This window comes from Myotis daubentonii, chromosome 12 (genome assembly GCF_963259705.1).
Source record: "Myotis daubentonii chromosome 12, mMyoDau2.1, whole genome shotgun sequence".
In the NCBI taxonomy this organism is placed as follows: domain Eukaryota; kingdom Metazoa; phylum Chordata; class Mammalia; order Chiroptera; family Vespertilionidae; genus Myotis; species Myotis daubentonii.
In genome coordinates, this window is record NC_081851.1 from 46,155,458 (window position 1) to 46,173,001 (window position 17,544).

Genomic DNA, 17,544 nt, shown 5'->3' on the forward strand with positions numbered 1-17,544 from the left:
TGAAGGGTCCCAGGTTTGATTGTAGTCAAGGGCACATGCCTAGGTTGCAGGCTCAATCCCTGGCAACCAATCGATGTTTTTCTTTCACATCAATGTTTCTCTCTCTGTGTCTCTCCCCATCCCTCTGCTCTCTCTAAAAGTCAACGGAAAAATAACCTCCGGTGAAGACTGAAAAAAAAAAAGGAAAGAAATAAGTGTTACACACATATCATTCATATTTTAGGCATTGGGTATTGTGTTTTATTTCCCTGAAAGTCTTCAGGGTGCAAAATGTAGGTATGAAGATTATGTGTGGACCCCAGGTCTGCACAGGGCTTTGAATTTGATCTCATGCCCATAGTGACAAGAAGAGAAGCAGCCAACATGCAGGTTGGCCTTGGCGTCCAAACTCTCTGGGTAGGTTCTCCAAACCTGCCTGAGGATTACTCCCAAGACAATGACCTTATGAAGTCAATAGCGCTTTTTAAGAAAAAGACTGATGTCACAGAGAAGAGAACAGTAAAGGAGGGTTGGGAATGTGAAGGAGAAGAAGGGGAAAAGAAATACTGTAATTGCTAGTAGTGTTTCAAATTGATTTTAGTTACTATTAAAATTACAACTGGATGTGAATTGCCAATTTCTTCCCCTTAAAGTGTCCTGGTACACAGGATAAATACTTAATTTAGTTGATTTAGAAATTCTCTATGACACATCACTAGCAGGCAGATTCTCACTGCCATGTGCTCACAGATATACTTATGAATGCGGAGGTATCCCTCTTGAATTTGTGTTTTTTACCCTGTTTTATTTTGGGCTTTTGTTTATTTTGTTTGTATAGTCTCTCTAATCCAGCCACAGCCAGATCTTTTTAACATCACTCTTGTTTCCCTTCCACCCCATCCCCAATTCTCTTTTTTGCATAAGGAGTTCTCAGGGGGGATGGAGGTTGGGTATGGCAGAAAAAGAACCGATTAGATGATAACATTTTATGGATTGTGAAAGCTCTAATGACATTAGCCACCTAATGGCAAGGTAAGACCCTTTGTGATGTCCTGTAACAGGTTGCCATGGGCTTGACAAACCTTTGTGAAATAAGCAAGAGAAAGGAGCTGAAAATGCCCACAACACGTGCCTCTCCCCACCCCTGGGAGTCCATGGGCACCCATGGCCAGTCCCTTCTTGCTTATTAGCCCCTGGAGGGCATTTTAAATATAAAAAATATATAAAGTCTTTCCAAATCAGAAAGGTCTCCAAGTGTCCAATTTAATTGGAATGGAAAATGCTAACTAATTGGCATCAAGATTTGATTTGTGGGAGAAACCTCCTTTTTTGTTGGAAACACAACAGCGTGTCTGGGAACACAAGCCCAGTCCTTCAAAAAATCATCCGTGAGCGCCGCCGAGGAATCAATTAAAGTTGATTTGGCATATCTGCCTTTGACAAATATAAAGCAATCTCTGATTAGGCCGAGAAGAAAAGCAGCTTTCTCTTTCTTGCTCTCTCTTCCTCTCTTTTTCCTCTGCCTCTTCCTCTCTTCTCCTCATTTCCCTTTAAAGGCAGTAGGTGTCAGAAGGGGGTGGGTAGTGATATGCAAAACATGGCCTCCATAACCAAAGTAGCCTGCAAAATTAGGTGTCAGCATGCAAAGCTTATTGATGTATGAATGCGGAAAATGAAAGGCGGCAGTAGACAGCCGGGGCTAAAGGTGAGACAGGCACAGCGAGAGCAGCTGTAGATCCACGTCAAGGTGTTGCTATATGAGCTCGGGTTTTTTCTGGAGGGCCACAGCCTAACAAGGTAAGCCTGGCCATGAAATGATGGAACAATACAGTATAGGCACACACAGTGTGAATACCAAATAAATTGACATGGTGCCTCACCCCCCGCCCCCTCCCACACACACCCCCCTCCTCCTCCTGCACTGCCACCCTCCTTCAAAATATGCCTGTGTATTCATTAATAAATTCATATTCTGAGTTTTCAATAAAAGAGGAAAATGCAGTGTAAACTGGAGTTACTTAGTGACACCCAGCTCATTGCTTTTTATTGTTGCTTGCAGCTACGGAGCCTTCACAGTGCACTAGTAGAATTTATTACTGTCTGTCTCTGTAGCAAGTTGGCGAAGTGCGCCTTTTGAAGAAAATTGACCCACACTTCATGAATATGATGAAAAATGCCAATAACACTACAAAGACGAAGCTCTTGACATTACTCTGCAAAGAGCTAAAAGACAGTAATGAAAGTATTGCAATTACAAATCATTACCTCCTCTCCAGCCAATCGCCACCTTCCCTCCTCTTTTTTTTTTTTTTTTGGCCCTCTCTCCAGCTCTGCAGGCTGCCCCAGGTGCTGTTTTGCACAGCGGGATGGGAAATGGAGGGTGGATGAAAGTCCCAACTGACTTCTCAAAGAAGGGAAAAAGGACGCCAGGAAAAGGATGGAAGGGTTGCCGGGAATGTGCTAAAAGTGCCCCTCCTGTTGCTCCTGGAAGAGGAAAGTGTAAAAGAAAAGTTCTTGAAGTCAGCGGTCAGAGGTCATGACTGTATGTGGCCTCTTCCATCTGAAAAGTGGGAAGAACACTTCTTTGCTAGAACTGTTCTGTCTTGGCAGCGTCATTAGTCGTCTGGCTTTAGGGAGAGCACCTGTAATATTTTTTATTAATAATTAGGACTCTAATTCAGACATTGGAAAATGAAATGAACGATCAAAAACATATATTGCTGTATGTTCAATGGAAGAAACTGGCCTATCTTCATTTCCTAGAGGTGATACTGAAGAAGTGAAAACAAGAGGAGGGAGGGGAAGAGAGAGACTCACTTTAGAGTAAAACCTTAGACTTTAATGCATGGAAAGGATGAAGGCCCTTGTCCTTACTGTTTTGACAGCTTTCTGACATGGGCCTTCTGTTGCATATTCTTATACTGTTGATCTTTAGCGTCTTGGTTTGTTTTATTTGTAATTTATTTGGGGGGGGTGTGTGGAGGGAGTATGTGGATACATGCATTTTTAAACTCTCATCTGTCTTACCTAGGAAGCAGAATTATCTTCTGCTTATGCTATGTATGACAAAGGCTATTAAAAAATTGGGAACTTTATGAAAGTCAGAAATAGAAGCAGTGGAGAGATTATAAAGAAAAGAAAGTAGCAGCTTAGAGAATGGCTTTGGGGAGAGGAGAACAGAATAAACACAGATACTGTGGCTTAGTTATTTGACATTGAGGTGGTCCAGATATCCTTTCCAAGCTCCTGCTGAAAGGTTCATTTTTCTTTGTGATGCTGCTGGAAAGTCTTCTAAATAGAGAGGCAGTCTAATTCTACAATACCCCATTAGAAATGCAAATTCCTCTGGGAAGGATAGACTATAAGTCATTTATACACTAGTAAGAAATAGCTCTATCAGATTTATTTTCTTTCTAAAATCTAGCTAAACTTTTCTTTAGCTATAGGATATAGAGTATCTTGCAGCATGAAACAATGAACTAAGGAGAGGGTGGAGAGTAAGTCTTGGTGGATCTGAACAATGCAGAACTTAGAATACCCTGAAAGAATTTATTTTGGGGAAGAAGAGCAACAGATGGCAGAGATATATCTAGGCGAGATGGTGGAAGTGGGGCTAAAATAACTTAGCCCATTTCAACTGTTGTTTGAGGTTAGCCCTTTGACCAGAAAATGGGCAGAGACATACTTTCTCGTCCTCTTTCTTCTTTCTCCTATATTAGATGTTTCTTTGCCTTTTTCTAGGACTCATAATTCAGGTTAATTGAAATATTATTGTGAATTAACTTTTGTGGTCTAGTCTGGGGACCAAGCCATAAAACAACAACAACATTGTTTATTTGTTAAAATGCATTGTAGGACCCCAAAACCCAATTTGTTAATTGAGTGAAATCATGACACTCCCAGCATGGGATGGGTGGCGTGAGCTGTGAGGGGGTGGTTGGTTCTAAGTGCCTAATGAGTAGCCATGCCTGCCAGATGCTCATCAGATGGAGGAACAACATGGCCGTTTAGCCCATCATCCTTCCTTCAGGCAAGAAAATGCTTACACACCAAAATACTGAACTTTTATAGCTTTTATTTCATCTTTTATAAAATCTCTTACATTTATTAGCTCATTTGCTTACCTGATGGTCTCAGAGCTGAGAATATCCAGGTCCAACAATCTCTGCCTATGGGCCAGATTGTCAGCTACGGACCCACAGCAGGAGTGATATTAACCGGCATGCACAACACATCTCTACCGTATCCATGGCATCCATACCAATAGACCAAATAGTCATCTGCTAAGCCTCAGAACCTTTCTCACGCTGTGTTCCAGGGACCTCTGATTGACTGATCAAAGTTGGTGTGCCAGAGTAGACTTATTAGTCATCCTTGGGCCCCACCAGTTCATCAGTCTCAATATCCCTAGCAAAATATTCTTTCTAGGAATAGCGATTGACCAATGCATCTCAAGGGAAAACCAGATCTCTGAGTGGTCAAGCTAATAACATAAGGTACCCATTTCTCATTCATTTTTTTTAGTTCCATGTAAATACAGTGGGTACCTATTATTTGCCTGGGAACTCTCCTGGGCCATATAGCTGCATCTGTGAAACTGGCTAAGGTTTGACTATGAAGCAAGACATACTAGTAGTGGCTAAGCTGCCTGGCACACTGCCAGAAACTGGCCCACCAAAGAGCAGGGCCCTCTGGGCAGAAGTTAGAATTGGATGGAGCCCCTCGCTCTGTAGGGCAGCTGTGCAGTGGAGGAGCCTGCAGTAGGAAATGCAAACCACCACTGGGCTCCTGACTAGCACCTGGATTAGTATTGCATGGAAGCTTAATTTTACTTTTTAAAGATGAGATTTGTAATATATTACTTGCTAGAAAAGGACAGGATGACTAGGAGAATATGTAACCACTAAGCAACAGAGCTGAAATGCATACATAAATACAATTATGACACAAACTGTAGATCTACAAGTATCCATGTTGCTAAAATTGCCCGGCCATGAGAAGATTTTGCATATGCTTTTTGACTTTCTGTGTGAGTCAAAACATGTCAGATCCTCTCTTTCTTATAGAAAGAGTGGTAGAATGAGGCTGGAAATGGAAGTCGAACAGGCTCCTTGGGAGAGAGGACTGTATTCGTTTCACCAGGTCTAGCATAGTGCCTGGCACATAATTGGTCCTCAAAACACGAGGGTTGAATCAAATTGGTCAGAGGGTCAAAGGAAATGGGAGTGCCTTGAAGAGTTGATTTTCAAGTCTAGTCCACTGGACATTTTATGGAAATGTGGTAATGGAATTGAATTTGATATGATACTAGAGAACTTGCATTAAAGCACCAGGAAAGAGTTACTAAGAATTACAGACCCAGTTCCTCATAAATATAGGTTCATTTTCCCCACTTCTTTCATATTCTCTTGACCTGGTGTAGCTACATCAGAAATTAGGCTAACATGAGGTTAGTCTGCTGTAAACATAACTCCCCAAATTTCAGTGGTTGAATACACTAGAAGTTTATTTCTCACTAATGTAATAGTCCTATGTAGGTGGAGATGATTATTTTAGGCCAAAATGAGCCCCAGTCTTCATAACACCCTTGTCCGTGGCCTTATGCTTTAACCTGTTGTTTCTGCCATGTGGAAGTTTCTTGGACCAAAGCCCACTGACTACTTCTCCCCCGTTTCCTGGTAAGGGAAGCCGTCCTTATCTGGAAGAGGAAGAAGATGGTACTGGGACAAACGATGCAGGCAAATTGGGAAACCTTGCTGCCTCCAGACCAAACAGACCTTGAGAAGTGCGTCTGAGGATTCTCTAACTGGTGCTACTGCCATAGACTGGAATTGGCATGCGTTTCCCTCAAGCATTCTCGATTGTTTTATCAATAGCACTGACCTAGCAGGCCACAGCTTGGGAGCATGTCTTCTCAAATAATTCCATCAGCTTCCTGAAGACACTACTCTTCTTAACTTGCATTCCCCATGGGGTCTGGACATTGAGAATGACTCTTGACAGACTCTAAAGTTGGCCTCCTTACAGCTTATTTCTTGCATGGTACAGCCAGGGAATCAGCATTCTCTGACTGCTTTCCTCAGTGTGATCTACCTAAATGTGTTATTGCTTTTTGAATTTTGGCCTAAAGCAATCATCTCCACCCTTCTCATACTATTTTATATATATGTTTTTTTTAAATTGATTTTAGAGAGAGAAGAAGGGAAAGGAAGAGAGACATAGAAACATCAATGATGAGAGAGAGTCATTGATTGGCTGCCTCCTGCACTCCCCCTCCTGGGGATGGAACCTGCAACCCAGGCATGTGCCCTGACTGGGAATTGAACCAGTGACCTCTTGGTACATGGGAGGACGCTCAGCCAACTGAGCCACACACTTCTTTTGCCAGCTTAATCTGTGTTAAAATTGTCACTCAGAAACTAGAGAGACGGTCCAATTCCAGCTTTGGGGTGCTTTTTTGATTTCATTAGGCTCACATACTTCTTGAACTTGGATTTTCTGTAAATAATATTTGATTGGTTTCCACTGAAGCTGGGGACCATTTTATGAGTGGGAGGTGAGCTACCCTGATTCTAGGGGTGGGGGCAGCTTTAGAGCTCAGGAGGGGTTGCTCTACTGGGTACAAATGCCACACTTCTTGGTTGAAATAAACACCCAGATTATTGAAAGAGTGTAGAGATTCGCTGGCAGTTCTGGGTCAACGTAAGTCAGTAGTTATATATTTTTTATATTTAGAATTGCACTAGGGAGAGGCTGGCCTCACTGAGGTGCTCAGGTAACCGGCTACACCTCCTTGTCACTTGGCCACAGAAATTTGAATGGGTTTGTATACAGGGCTTCTAATATTTCAGGCCACTTACTTGCTTTGTAAGTAATGCGGCTACCCCGTCAAGTTTTGCATTTGCTCTAACCTAGATGGCCATGGTGCCTTGGCTAATGCCTTTTAATATCTAAGCCGTGTACATCTAGCGCTTTGTTAATAACAGGGGAAAAGCTCCAGTGACTCACCTTGACCTCTAGAGGGGAAAAACATCCTTTTAATAATCTGGGAGTTTATTTGGATCGAAGGCTTACTGCATGTTACACAATCTTCCTGTAGACCCGCACGGGTCACAAAGCGGCACCCTTGTTTTTTATGAAGTCAGCAAAGATGAATAGGGGCCAGGCTGGCTGCTTCTCTGAGAGCCTTCAAATTCATCTTTAATATGTAACCTACCAGCAGAGCAGAAGCCCTCCCTAAGTTTAATGGGCTTTTCTCTGAGAACTTTCCTAATTGTATAACCTTTGTTGCAATCAAAGGTACATTTTCTAAACGTCCTTAAAAAGGAGTGTGCACCCGTTTTCTTATAAGTCAACTGACAGGCTTTCATGTCTTATCACCTAAAGTTTTTCTCTGACATTAGACTGGGAACTACCTGAGGGTAGGGACACATATATGGGTCAGTGTTCGAAAGAGAAGAACGGCTAAATACCTGAATCATAAATGAATGGAGGAAAGTTTATGGTACACCTGCATCATTGCCATATGCATCCCACAATACCACATGCACTCAAATATCTGGAAGATGGCCATTGGCCTTTGGAAGATTCACTTAGTAAATTGCTTGTTCAGCATTTTTCATGTTGAAATTCAACGAAGGTAACTACTCAGAAAGTCCTCTGACATTTTCTTTTCCCCTATCCTCTCTCTCTTTTGCTTATCCCTCTTTCCTTTCCCCTCATCATTTTTCAATATCCCTAGGAAAAAAATGAAACTCTGCCACAGGAGGGAATGTCTGGAGTCAAAAGCACGGCTCTTTTTAGTTGCTAATTTAACTGTAGCCAGGTCTTTTCTGGACCATTCCTCCTGAAGGTAAATATGTTGATGCTGCACGTGCTGCCTCGCACAGCTTGGGAAGCCCTTTGGAGATGGGCATCGAAGTTAGAGAAACACACTCACAGGATGGTTGCTCTAATGATGCTCTCAGAAGCATTGGGGATCTTTAAACATATGCTTCCAGCATCTCTCTCTGTCTTCACATCGCCGCTAAATTGTGGAAGAGCTGTAAATAGAACTAATAGACTCAGTTTGTTTTTAATTAGAAGGCTGCTGCTTATAGCTGAAATCATGACACTACCAACCATGTCTTCCTCTCATTTGGAAGGAAAGAGTGGAGAGTGCCTAGGATTTTGAACTTGACCCAGGTTCCCTGAGTCTCTCGGTCTCTGAGTCCCTACATATCTAATGCCATTCATTGGCATGTGGCCAAGTGATGATTTTGTGCACTACTTAATAATGTCTTTAGATATAGCAAGTACAGGTCTCCCCCTGCTATCCGACAGTCAAGCGTTCCTATAGAAACCTTTTGAGCCAAAATGATATAAAGTGAAGGAGCAATTAGTGAATGGTATTTTTGATTTTTTTTGTAAAGGGAAAAAACCCTCTTTGGATTTCTTGCAGTTAGCAAAAACAGATACGAATGTAGGTCTTTCTTAAGTGAAGTGGCTTACCGTGAACTTCACAAAAGCAGGGGACACCCATCATGCTGTTTTTACTTTTAGAACTAAGAAACACTTTGAGGAGCTGTTTTATTTTTCCTTTTTTCCCATATCTAATTGTTAACATTTATCTCTCAATTCAATAAAACTTGTAGGTCATATTTAAATCTTTTTTTCCCAGGGAAGTTTCTATTAAATTTTTTAGGTATGTGGATAGAGTAATCTTATCATGTTGCTCTCTATCTCCCAAATACACTGTATTTTGGGAATATAATATTTATTTGGAGAGAACATTTCTGAAGCTGGTTATTTTCCCCCAACTGTAAGCTGACACGGTGGGCAGAGCTGCCTGGTGTCCTGTTACTTTACAATTCCCTGGGTTGACAAGAATCTTCACTATTGTCTCAACTTTCTATACTAAAGGGAGAAACTGCCTATGTAAACAATGCCCAACCTGGCATTCCTGGTGTGGGACAGAGAGTAGCCACATGAAGACCCAGCTCTAGTCCCAGATGTTTCCCAAACTGTAATGAGGACTACCTGCGTTTAAAGAGATCTCTTCTTTCCGGATATTTGAATTTTTTCCTACTGGGTTAACATTTTCTATTCTTCAATGGGATACCACACTCAAAGGTACTGATCCATGAAGTGTTTTACATTCATACTATAATGAGAAGGTCTGAGAAGAGAGTTTGATGGAACACAAGAATCAGCATGTTTACTGATGCCTGATTAGGTTTAAATGGATATAATGGAAGGAAGTTGGATTTAGAGAAAAGGAAACATGAAGAGAGGATTTAGGACTGTGCTATCTGGTATGATAGCACATGTGGCTATTGAGCCCTTGAGATGTGACTAGTCTGAATTGAGATGCAATGTAAGTATAAATTGCACACTAGATGTCAAAAATGTAGTATGAAAGAAGTGAAATAAGTATAGTTTGGATATGTTGGGTTAGATAAAACATATTAAAATTCATTTTACCTATTTATTTTTATTATGTGACTACTAGACAACTTAAACTTACAGATGTGGCTCACTTTTGTGACTGGCATTATGTATTCTATTGGAGAGGGTGCTTTCTAGGAGTGGCATGCCTTCCAGAGTGCATATCCATAGCCTACAAGTGAAAGTTTTAAATTTGCCATAATTTGGTTTAACCTAAACTATACTGTAGTTTCAAGTTCTATGAGCAGTAAATGCCAGTGTCACATAAAAGCCTTAGGGCAGGCTTAGACTCTTGGGTAAGTGAGCCTTTAAATGGCTAGTGGGTGGATGCCATTGTGTCTGTGAAAACTCAAAAATTACATAAGATAATGTGTGTGTGTGTGTGTGTGTGTGTGTGTGTGTGAATTCCACTGAGGGGAAGTTTCTTGGCTTTTGTTAGATTATCCAAAGGATTCTGTACCATCATTTGCACCTTGTAACTCCTGGGGACCACCCAGCCTAAAGAAGTGAATGGTGACTGGCATCCCCCATTGGAGCTGGGCAACATGGTGGGGTTACCTTGATCCCAAACTGTTTAAGAACTCTGACCCTTAGTGAGGACTCTCAGTGTGGCCCTGTCAGTCTGTTGTTGTTTAGTTCTTGGCTTATATTATGTCCCGAATAAAACTCACATTTCCTAGGATGGCAGTTAAGGCCAATTATATATGAATACTGTTCTAGGTTTATCCCCATGTATGTTCCAACCACAAAAACCTCTTTATGTTCTCAGAGTCTAACCTCCATTTAAAAACCGTGCGTCTTCGCAGATGCTGTTCCCCCTTTGAAATTCCTTTCTCATCAAACCTTCTTCTAACTTCTATTGAATGTAACTAGGTTATAAGACAGATGAGGAGAACATAGTTGCTTATTTCTTATGTAGGTTAATATAGCAAACATGAAGAGACTTTCATGAATCAGTAATAAAAATTAACAAAATACCAGAAATATAGGCAAAAGTTAAGAATAAGAAATTCAAGGAATAGCAAACTATGGGAATAATTGTGAAAAGATGCTCATCATTTTATTAGATTTTTATGTGCTCTTTTATATAGGCTAATAATTTAATCTCAATATCCAGTGACACTAATACTTAAATAAATGCAAATGAAAGCAATAACAAATACTATTGGTGATGGCAGGAGAGATGGGCACCCATAGAGAATCTGTGAATTTGTAAATTGTGCAAACCTTTTGAAAGCTACGTTGGTCCTATCTAATAAAAAATTTAAATGCACACACCGTGTGACTTAGGACGATTGCATAAAAATGTAGGTATAAGGTTTCTTAGTGATAATATGATTGACTAAATAAATTCTGTAATAACCCTATAATACAGTCATTGAAAAAAACACCAAATTGACCAATATGGACTAATTTGTGAAACGAGGCATAAGCATTATTAATTGGAAAAATATACAGTATAATATCCATAGATAGCTTGGTTTTACTTTTTAAAACAAAGTATATGTGTGTATGTGTAATAGTACTACATTTATTGAGTAATTACTCTGTGCCAAGAACTGTTTGTATCCATTTTCTCATTTAATTTTTAAAACAGACCTAGAACGTATACTTTTATTAACTGTACTTTTTGTACTGGAAAAGTAATAAGCACAGAGAGAAGTTAAGTAGCTCACCTAAGTTCACACAGCTAGTTGGTGGATGAGCTAACATGAAGCTGGCCAGTTAGATTTCAGAGCTCGTTGTCTTAACCTCTGGGCACACCTGGAGAGGGGGTGCAGTGGCATACTTACAAAGGAGCAAATTACAAGTCTTAAAGCCTGAGCATGGCACTGTCAATCCTCTAGAAGCTGGGATTGAAAGTAGGAAGGAAGAAACTTAGACTTTTTGTTTTATACACTTCAGTAGAATAAGGAATGAAGGTCAAATTAAGGGTGATTTTTATTTTGTGCCTTTCTAGATTTTCAGGCATTGTCTACTTTGTTCAAACATTATGTATGGAATAATGAATGTGTGGTGCTCTTGTGATTGAGAGCATGTCTATGAGTGCTGTTTTGAAGGGTTTCGTTTGTTTGTTTTTCTTTTTGGTTAATCCTCACCTGAGGATATTTTTCCATTGATTTTTAGGGAGAGTGGGAGAGAGGGAAAGACAGGGAGAAACATCGATTGGTTGCCTCCTGCAGGAACCCTGACCAGGGTCTGGGCCAGGGAGGAGCCTGCAACCAAGGTACATGACCTTGAACAGAATTGGTTCACAGGCTGATGCTCTATCCACCGAGACAAACCGGCTAAGACTCTGTCTGTGTGAAGCCATTCCTAGCCTTCTCTGTTAGAATCAGTGGTGCTCTGGCCTATACTCCTTTTGGAACTTTTCTCATTGTGTCTTTTACTGGATTTTTTTTTAATATGTCTTCCTCCTGCCCTAGACAGGAAGCTCCTTGAAGGCAGAGTTAATGCATAGTAGGCATTGAACTGGTATTTGTCAAATAAATGGATGGAGTGAAAAGGCAGGAAAGCCACTGAGGAAGTTCCAGCTCAAGCTTCAGCTTCACTGCAGTGTTGTCACCTTAGTTTTCTCATAGGTGGGACTGCTGGCAGCTCCCTACATCAGCCAGCGTTGTGTCTACCTTGATGTAAGAATGAAGTAGGGCCAACAGTGGCAAGTGTTGTTTACTGTGATTTTGGGGGGGGCACACCTTTCGGCTTAAGAATAGGAAAAATGTGGCAATTAGTTTATTTGAATATTTATCAGCTTTCAGTGGAGGTTATGAGAAATGGCCTAATCCTAGCAGAAAAAATTAAATTTAGGAGCAACATTAAAAGGTCAACTCTACTTCAGCCTCCTGTGAAACATTCCCAAATAAAAAAGAGAGTATTTTGAAAGCTTTTAATAAAGTGCCTAGCACTTAGTAGGTATTCAGAAAAGATGTCTGTGTACATGCATATCAAAGGAATAAAGCTCCCATCAGTTTTTTCAGTAATCTTGCCTAGGAAAAGAAAAAAAAATCATGGGAATCATTTATTATTTTACATGATTTGAAAATTTACTCAAGAAAACAGCTATAATCTATAAGGAAGAGAAAAAGAAATGGAACTCACTTGATTATTGATCTGTTCATATATTCTTTCTCTGTCTCTCCCCTTAAAGATAAGGGATTGATTAGTTAACTGGGGATGCAATCACACTTCCGAATTATCAGTTTGACGCTACTATAAATTTGGAGATATTATTTCCTTTAAAAGGACTGTGCAGAGTTGAAAGTACAAGCTGTGTCTACAGCCCTCAGCAATAGACTTAACTGGTGGTAGCCACGGGCAGAATTGGCCTCCTTGGTCTGCTGATCTTGGCTTAACCCCTTGAATGCCCATCTGATTTTTAGTAGATGTGTATAGGGATGGTACTTGCAGTGCTTTTCATTGCATGTATGCTTTCTGTGGGATCACTCAATTAATTATAATTGTCCTGCCTTAAAGAGCATGGCCCCCGGCAGACTAGGACGTGTGGTTCTCCAGGGGTTTTATTTGAAGCCTTATTTTTACTGACGGCAAGTCAATCCATGGACTCTCTTCCTCAACATTTAATCAGGCAGCAGGCGCTTCAGTCTCACAGATCTCAGTCTTCACTAGAGAGCTGCTGAGTCTTTGTGGCCTTCGTCAAAAACAAGAAAGTAGGTTCGGTTTGAAGGTCAAGAATAAGCAGGGTGGCTATTACACCCCTACCCCGTACATGTTCCAACAAGGGCCAGGATATTTTGAATGAGCTAATTGCTCATACCCAGGAGCAGAAAACCTGTTTGTAGCATATGTTTGGTGTAAGTCATTTAACGGAAAAGGAGGATAAAGAGGGGATTTGGGGAAAAGGGATTGGGGGGAAAGGGATAAAATGAAAGAGAGGACAGCTATGATGATGACCACTTTAAACAGAGCTATTCCTAGAGCTTTTGAACTATCCCTTGAGCAGAGAAGTCGTATAAGGCACTTGAGCTAGAATTTGACCGTTGGATAGAGTTTTGGTGGCCAGAGAGGAAGGGAAATTTCGGAAGAGGGGACTGCATGAGTAGGCAGGTGAGATTTCAACAAGGAGCCTTCATCTGTTCGAGCTTCAGGAGATCCTGATTTATCCTCTTACCTCACAGATGGGGCCAGTAAAAGGGAAAGGGCTTGAATTCAGAACCACGGACCTGGCAAATGGTAACCCTTACTCAGGTCCTAAGAATTGCTTCTGCCTTTATTTCTTTATCTCAAGAATAGAGCACCACAGTCTCTGAGACGAGAATAAACCTCAGAGGTTCCCAGTGACAGAAGCCCTGGCCCAGTCCTTCCGAGATACTGACAATCATAGAAACTTGGAGTATATCAAAGAGTAGATGAAGATCAGAGGGAAAATAAAAGGGAAAAAAAGGAGGATGGGGGGAGGTGAAGGAAGAAAGGAAGACGGAAACAATATGCTTATCATGGGCCAGACACTTTGCTAAACTCATTATGTGAATTGCCTCATTTAATCATCATATAAATCCTATGAACAAGGTAAATATTGTGTCCTTTTCACATTAAGGCACTGAGCTTTAGAGCAGTTATATACCTTGCAATCTCACACACCCAAGAATCCAACTCATATTTATTAGACGTCTTAGTTTGTACTCTGACAAATGCATTGATGGCAAAGAGAAGAGTATCCAGACCACCGTACACGTTGACCCCTAACTTGTCTGTGGGTCAGTGCTGGTGTAGTTCTCCCTGCCTAATATTTTGAGAGAAAGCGAGAGTGCCAGATGTCATGATTTTCATTTGAAATTTTACTTGATCTGCATCTCTTTCTAAAATGTTATTATTATTCCAGTTTTGCAGCACAGGAAACTGAAGCAGGGAGCTCAAACAAATGGATTCAGGTCACCTCGCTTGTAAGGAACAGAGTTGGAATTCAGACCAGATTCCTCTGACTCCAAACCCACGTTGCTTCCTTTATAGTATGATTTTCCAAAGTATGGAAGGGAAGGTTCTCTTTCAGGTGTTTGAGGGCCAACTATAGCATGTCTACCATTTCCATCTTGAGAACGGAGCCCAGAATCTAAGAACTTTATCAGCTTTATTTCTCTGCCTGCCCTGAAATTCTTCCCTTGTATTATATCCTGGAGATAGTTCTGAAGAGTTGAATCTGACCAGTAATTCCAGAACAAGATTTCCAGGCTCCACATGCCCTGCTAAAACCTCAACTTCATAGAGGTGTCTAGGTCATGCAATCTGTCTGCATAATATCTCTCCTTTGTAGAGAAAGATATTAGGAAAAAGATGACTTTCTAATGGCAAAGGACAGGACAGGCACCTCCGTTATCATATGATAACCATCTGCTTAAGGAGTTAGAGCTACTAATTGGTCTCTCACCTTCGATATGAAAAATACACCTCCAACTTGGGGTTACTGCACAGTTCACACATCAAAATCTACATTAAATGAACCTTCAAGTTGTGGTACAGACCATGACTTTTTTTCCCCCTTCTCTCTTTTTTATTCTGTCATGGAAATTGAAATGAGTGCCAGGAAGTCATGGAGAAAGATTGTGTGACAGATGGAGGTATTGCTGAGACCAGGGAAGTCTGGAATTTATATTTCTTAGGGCTAGTTTAAGGAACTCTCCAAAGAGCCCTGCCTGGAGTGCTCCAGGAGGCTGGGTAGGGAGTTGCTGCATGTAGATCATTTGATAGCTTTAGAATTTCAGGGTGTAATGACCTAATAAAGTCCTTGTCATCATGAAACTTATACTTTTCTAAGTTTTTACCTCTCTATATAAAGATGGACTCTGGGGTAGAGTTTGAACTTACAACTAGACAGTGTAAGTGGCACCCACATAGGATAATTAGAGTAGCATAGTCTTCCAAACCCGCCTTCAACAAAGAGGGAATGACTATGTTGTGAACTGTGACAATGTCTGAAACACCAACTTTAAAGATGCACTTCTCTTCTGAATTTTGAATTTAGGACTAATCCCTTAGTAAAACACACATACTTTCAATGTGGTTTTGTTTCTTTTACTTCCCAGTAGTGACATTTGAGATCAAAGTTCTGGATGCTGGGGATGACCAAATGGGAGGGGCAATTTAGGGAGGTAACAACAGTGAAAATAAAATTACAGTTCTGTTGAGGTTGGACATTCATGCAGGATTATCCACCTGAAGTTTGCTCATTTCTGAGGATGGGATTTGTCGTTGTTGCTGGTCTGAAGTTGGGAAAGATTCAGAAGCCCATGGTAATGCTTTCATTTTCTTTATGAGGCTGATTTTTATCCAAGTCCTTAGGCAAGGCACTCTGCTTTCCCATCTCTAAAATGGGATAATAACTGCTCTGACAGAGATATTACGGAAATAAGTCCCTTCGCCAGGCCCTGTCTTTGAAGTCAACAAGGATGTGTTATCAGTACTATAACTATTCTAACATTCTGTCTTTGAAGACATGGGCATAACCCATAACCCGGGGGCATCTCAAATACATTTAATTGAGCCCATTTTTCTCCCAGCAGAATTATAAGAGGGATGGCTACAAAGCCTGAGTGGGAAGAGGCAGCCATATGGATGGAGGCGGCATAAAGGGTGAGGGCACATCTTCACAATCCTAACGGTATCCATAAGCCCAGTAATGATGATGCTAATCAGGAGCACCACTTGACTTTTTAAAAATATGAAGACCCTCCATGAGCATGCTGTAAGCACCAGTGAACATTTTGGATAGCCTCTGGGGCTGGAGGCTGACTGTGGTGGCACAGTTTACAGGTGGAGAAAAGGAGGCCTAGAGAGCCATTGTCAGAGTCAAATGAGGATTGGAGGTGGAGAAATTTGCCTCCTAGGGCCAGTTTATGGCCCCCTACTTCGATGGCAAAATGATAATTCCAAAGAGAAGTCCAAGTTTCAGAGGCATGCCTTTGTTATCCAAGTTCAACCTCCTCACAGAACCTGGGGTGATTTTTGCCTCTCTTTTTTCCCTTTCACTCTTTCTGGGCTGATTCTATTCATTTCCCCCAATGGCATGTGCAGCCCTGCACTGACGCTGCCATTGATGATTTTCTTATTCATCTCCTAGCAGAGAGGCCATTTGGATGAATATATGTTCCCCGTTTTCTTTGCATTATAAATTCAGTGTTGTGGGAAAAGGAGCGAAATGTAATGGCAAGGCCTCCACAGAGAAATGTCCTATTTGAGAAGAAGAGTTTTATAGGGGGAGCCACTGACAGCCTTTCAGTGTAGTGGGCATATTTTTCTGTACTACTGCATCCCCACTAATGATAAATGGGAAATGTTTGATAGCTGGCTCTGTTGTCTGACAGCTACAGTTTGGCCAGAGGGCCGTGGCAGGCTTTAGACTTCTGTTCAAAATGAGTTAAACATATTAGGCATTATGAAGGCACAGAAGCCTCGAGAAGGAGTGCTGAAATGAGTGATCCGGGTAGGCTCCTGGGTACACAACTTGCAAAGCAGATGTCATTCTAATAATGTGTGATATAGAACATGCCTGGCCTAAACCCTGCTGGATGAAATATGAAGCCCCGTTGGTGATATTTAATACCATTTTATGAGGTGCCATCTTATAAAGACAATGCCCGCCGTATGTGGAATGCTTAAGGTATTTTGCCAAAGGCACAGGGAGGTATCTGGAGTAAGTAGAATTTTTATTATTTTATAAGCCTTTACTTTGTAATATTTCTGTTTCCACATTATTGTGGGGGCTTGCTGCCCTAACCCTTTGTCGCGCGAACTTGATGAGCGGCTTGCGGGTAGATTGACGGATGGCCTTCGCTGTTTCTGGAAGAAAAGGCTGGCTCCCACCTAAATGCATTCTTCAGAAAGCCCTCAAAGCGGAAATGCAGCTTTGCCACAAGCATTCTTCGAGCAGGGACTTTGAGGCTGGCATACAAAAATATTGCCATTTTTCAAGTGGGCCATTTCGAGGGTAATAGAGGATTTGTGTGGACTGCAGCTGCCACAACACATTTTCACCTTCCTCTACAGTTTCTGATGCTAGGTTCCTGCCAAAGCTTCCAATTTTGGGGTCCTTGTCAGGGTAGCCTAAGGTCATCGAGGCTTGTGAATCTTAGCCACAGCAACGGGGTGGATCATGCTGCCCCTAAAGCGCTAGAAAATCTAAGCGTG